Raw genomic sequence first — 6,000 nt, 5'->3', positions numbered from 1 at the left:
AGTCCTTTACTGGACACAAAGGAAATTGTGGCTTGGAAGCCTCCTGGCTACCCAGCCCAAGATAGTTGGTAGCCACCTGGTTACTTAGCAGGTGTAGTGGGGATCCTCTGCACAAGTGTTAGGATCATTCCCTGGGGGTCTCCCTCCTTCCAATGACTTACCCCCACAATGCACCTCTCAAAACTGGCTCCTGTAACTACGACCATGACTTTCTCAGCCAGGGAACTGTCCCCAAGAGCTCTCCACTGCTCACAGCCTCTTCTGGATGCTGGACACAGAGACTCCTCCTCAAGTCTCCAACAATCCATATGAATCTCTGGAACTAAGTCTTTACAAAGACTGGCATAGGCTACCGCCAAGACAGCCACAAAGGCATAGGACTCAGTCTTTACAAAGACTATCAGGAAACAAGGACACATACAACAGGTAACACAGTTTTTACAAAGACTATCAGGGTCAGGTACCACACAGCCTTTACAAAGGCTAGCGGGGACAGGTACCACACAACCTTTACAAAGGCTATCAGGTCCAGAATAACTGACTCTGGAGCTGGGGAGAAGTCATTAGTTAAACCTCTGGCCCAATCAGTGCGACACTGATCAATCTGGGGGAACACCATAGTCCTCGTCTCTGCACATGGCCCAGGCCAGTTGATAAGATGACTGGGATCTTAGGTGAGCCTGGAAGCCCAAGATTACATGCCCAAATATTGTCATCCCTATTTTTAGCATAGTACACAGGATATAGGCAGGTACAGGAAAATGCCCATATATGGGATTCGTCCACCCCCGGCATACAATGCCTGATACAGCCCCAGCTTACAGCGCTCTTGCAGAGCAAGTCCAGAGTTAACTCTTCATGAGAGACTGGAGATGAGCAGGACCACTGATTTGACAAAGAATAAACATTATATATGTGTAATATACAATATTACAGTGTAATAATATTATTTTTGTTTTAACATATGCAGTCTTTAATTATCTTTATTGAAAACAAATTACCTAAGCTGCTGATCGATTTGTTCTCCCATGATAGATCAGCATAGATCCTGCTTCTCAGGGTTCACTAAATGGCTGCCTTTCAGTTTCAGTCAATCCTTCAGTGAATGTAACTCATCAACTACAATATATTCTTTAGGAATGTACCGGGTCCAAAAAAATACCGGGTGCTCGGGGGGGAAAAACATTACCTGGCCATGTAACCGGGTACCTGGCCGGGTAGTTTTGACTTACCTGCAGCCGGTGGCGGAGGGTGAGGAGGACCACGGCGGCATCCTGGTGGCGGTGGCAGCAGAGGATGACATCCTTCAGCCAGTGCAAGTGGGAGCAGAGAAACATGTGACCGGAGCCAGAGCATTACTATTAGACAACCGGGGATGAGTGCGGCCAAGCGGTCCAGCTCCTCCCTGGCTGTCTAATAGTAACACTCCTGCTCTGGTCACATGTTCCTTTGCTCTCACCAGCACTGGTTGCGAAGACTGTCATCCTCTGCTGCCAATGGCTGAAGAATGTCGTCCTCTGCTTCAGCCACCACCGGCTCAAGTATGACTTCCCACATGTAGGATATTGCATGGACTGCTCTTTTAAAGCCAATACTAGCAGTGCATATGAGACCAAAACCATATAAATGAGAGACCTACTACATTTCTAATGATGAAGTCAAATAAAAAATATCGGAATGCTGACATATGTTGCAAAAGACGTATCTAATTTGTATTCCAGGTCCAACTCTGTTATGTATACACAAATAAAAATGTCAGGTGAAAGAAATAATCTTTTATGAAAAACAAAAGGCATAAATAGGAAATAGTAGTATATCAAACATAACATTTAGTTTTACCTCAGTCAAAAGTGATTATCAAAACACTGCTACAGTATCACATCTAGTTTTCAACTCTGACAAAGATGGATTTTAGCAGAACAAGAAACCCCACTCAAACACTATTTTGCAATCAAATGAAAAAATAAGTGGATGTTTTGGATCTGGTGTGTGAGTCAGAATGTTGTGTAATTATTAATGTAAGGATCTGGTAGATGAATACATTCGATGTACAGAGATTATACTGGAATGTAAACATATAGGGTAATCAGACCCGTGGGGGATATTTGGTAACCCAATGAGGTGGAACAGCTGTCACTTCTGCCTGGAAGAAATGAGCTTCTGCTAACAAGAAACCAGTTGGAAGAAGGGACTGTTCTGACATGTCCTGGTAAGACACTCATTGTTTTGCTACTGTTTGAGTTTGTGTCTCACAATTGGAAAATTGATAGTCATCACTAGTCATTTTACCTATTAAAAAACAGTAGAAGCATTTATAAAAAAAAAACATGATCTTTAAGTATATTTTTTCTTAATATGTCTTTGTAAACATTTCTATTCTCTTGCGCTCATTTGCTTATTAACATTAGGGGAAAGCAATTTGTAAATCCCAGTGGGGAAAAAATTATCCATTTAAAAAAAAAAAAGAAGGAAAATGTGTTTTTCTCCTTGTACTTTTCTGACTCTGGATCAACATAGATTTATAGCATTAACAAAAAAGATTGAACATAATTTATGTTTAGTCTTGTTTCAACGTCTGTTAATATTATTACATGTCAACAGCTGCTTTGACATTGCACTATATTTTCAATGACACCCTTTTAGTGAATTATATTAAGATGTTTTATATGCTCCGAGATCTATTTTATGGGCTTTTCAGAGAATTCTAGCAGGTATTACAGGCTTACAGAGAAATAATGCACCATTCCTTCTTACATTTATGTGATAACCTCCTGAGTTTTAGGAAATCCATCATTGTACTAGGTAGGTGCTGTTCTACTGCAATTGATTATAAAAATGATCAATCGTCATTTGTGTGTCAAGTTTCAGTAATAAATTAGACAAGTTGATCTCTAGAAAAACTGAACTTCACATTTGAGTACAAATTATAATCCTTTTCTAGAAATTGTAAGAGGTTTCCACAAGTCTAGAAGACCATGGAAGAGACTCACAAAGCTCCAAAAATGGTTATTAGAGCTTGATTGGTGCAAACTGCCATGGATTTGCATGGTAGTTAAAACTGCAGTTCAAGCTGCCGTTAAAAAAAATAAAAAAAATAAAAAATTATATATAATATATATAGCAAATGGAAATATACTGTATGCTCATTTGCATGTCTTAGGTAGGTCTGCAACCCCGCCTTTCACCATTATCACCCAGCACACAGCACTTCCACTGCAGCAAGGGATTCTGGGAAATGACATGCAAATGACATACGTTATTTAATTCAGTTCTTGCACAGCATTGTGGGCAATGTAGTCCTGGAATATGATTGCCTGGCATATGATTGAATATGATTGACGTGGCAGTTACTAGATACAATTGGTGCACTGCTAAAGAGAGGGCGGGGCTCAAGAGCCAGAGCCTACTGTATCAGAAGGGGAAGGGGCTGTCACTTTGGAAATGCTTCCTACATTAGAAACATTAAAAATGTCTTTTTTTTTTTTTTTAAATGCTACAAGTATTTTCTCATAGTACAGAACTGATTTATTTAAAAAAATAAAAAAAACACACACTTGTATTGTAGGATATTGCTTGAACTGCTGCTTTAATGTCAATCGAACTCCGATATCCTTATTGGAGTTTTGTTAATCCCCCTCCCAGTGTTGTTTAATATTAAAGGGTTTTAGTATACATTGTGATTTATTATCATTTGTTTTGGGTTAGCGACCGATACATAAGTAAATTAAGCATCTCTTCCTATTTCCTCTTGTTGGGTCAGACTGCAAATTTAAATAGAATGTATTGATTCTGGTTAGAAAACATTTTTTTATCAACTGCACACAATATAAATAAGACTATTTATGCAGTATGTTCATTTCTGAATCTTGAGCTGGCGTCAGTAGATGCAGGGACCCACCTTTCTATTCTAGAGATCTCAGGATAGCTTGGGTTTTTATTTCTGTATAGCTTGCAGTTTAAATAGAGATTCCTAAGAGCATTTCATATTGTCCATGAGCATCATTCTTTTTTCTTAAGTGTGGCAGCAATGTACTTATGTATTTGTACCATGAAAATCACTGTTAATCTATAGGCCTCAGTCTGAGAGCAATGTTGTTCTCTATTGTCAGTGAAAACTTCTGCATTGTAAAGCATTGTTTGGATGAGCTGTAACCTTTGTTATGTGTAGGAGTCTGGCATGTTTTACTTTGCTCAATTTTCCAGATAATATTGGCCTTCCTCAATAGTTTGCATTGTTTAATTAATAATGTAAATCTCCTTTACATGCATCAAATGCCTCCTCCACCTTGTTGTCTATGGTGTCTGTTCTTTTCCCCAAGGAGAAACCCTGCAGTCTGACTTGAGCAACAGATGTTTACTGTTCCAATGAAACTGTGGTCTAACAGCAATTGTTTTCAATTGCTTTAGCATGGAACATGCTTCTAGTTCTTCCACGGAGTCTGTTTTTGTAACTCACAGAGAAGAGTAAACGTGCAGAGGCCTCTCTTGATTTTGTTTCAACAATACTGAGAAATTAGTGCAGTTTTTTTTTTCATGCACTCGCAGCATGTGAAAAATTTTAGGGATGCATCCGGTGTTTTTTTGTAATCATGTAACAGCAAGCAGAAGCAACAGCCAATGCCTATAACAAATCTTAGGATTTGGTGGAGAGAGTGTGATTTTTCTGAAATAATGTGAACAAAAAGTCGCTTTGTGACAATCCAGCAAGTTAAACTTCTATTAACTATGTCAATCATGTTATTGCTCATTATTTCTTTTTGTAAGGTGTTACAAGCTGTTTTCTAATTACATATATTCGTTGTGGTTTATTGTTTTGTTTTTTTTGGAGGATCTATTTTGGTTTCCTCTTTTTCATTACCTGCTTTGATGTCCTAGCTCTTTGTGACCACAGCCGTTCACATTTGTTCTGATTGTCCAGGAGAGTTAAAAAAAATATTTAGCAAGATCTCTCTCTCTCGCTCTCTTTCTCTCATACACAGGTACAGTATAACTCTCCTTGCTGTGCACAAAAATGTAAGTAGTGATATATTAAAATACAAAAAGACAGATGTTAAAGTGATACTACTTTTAAAACCCCATAGACCTTTTCTTGATATAGAATATCAAAGGGTATTAGCTTGGTAATGAAAGGATGACACCAGGCTCAGATTAACTCAAAAGACCCCCATTTAATAGATCAATCAATAACATGTCCATATATCACAGAGATAGGATTACAAAAGCAGTCTCTGGTCCTTCAAGAAACTTTATCCAGCTGTTGGCTTTACAATCTTAATTCCCAGTTGCAGTACATACTGTACATCATAGTAATACAGCAGCTAGGTCCTTAGTTTCAAGCTGCAATACTACATTCCCCCTTTTTAAATATATTTTTATTATTTGTATGTGTAAAGCATGTGATAATGTATAATTCTACATTCTTACCTAAGGTGGGAATCATGTGGTACTCCTGTTATAAATCTGTAAAAATTATGATTGTGTGCCTAACATAACGGCTGCTTTCCTCAGTGTAACTCAGCAGCTACAATGTATTCTTGTATTACTATGGTAACATTATTGTTATAGTTTATAGATAAAACTTCTGGGAATATTGGCAAGAAATTATCACAAACAGGAATATGTGGCAAAGATCTTGCATTGCTTGGGAGGCGGGCTACAATCTGCTATAGACATCAAAGGATGCTTAAAAACTGATATAATTTAAACTGATAAAAATGTCCCATGTTTTGTGGTTTCAAAGCAAAACAGACAAAGCAGACAGGCAGTATAGCACAGGCATTCTGTGCTTGGGTGTGCAGCCACACCTTTATCCTGCAGTGTGCCTGAGCTCTCCTCCTCAGCCCTGATGTAAGTCTAGCACTATGGTTTACATCATCCAGCGCACCTGGAGCTAAGAAACTATCTCTGCCTCCAGGGACCCTGAAACCCCAGAGCAGTCTGAAAACTATTTTAGTGCAGAGCGTTTGACACATTGATCGCTCTTTACGGAGATCGCAGATT

This window comes from Ascaphus truei, chromosome 3 (genome assembly GCF_040206685.1).
Source record: "Ascaphus truei isolate aAscTru1 chromosome 3, aAscTru1.hap1, whole genome shotgun sequence".
Lineage (NCBI taxonomy): Eukaryota > Metazoa > Chordata > Amphibia > Anura > Ascaphidae > Ascaphus > Ascaphus truei.
Note: the sequence above shows the minus strand (reverse complement) of the source record.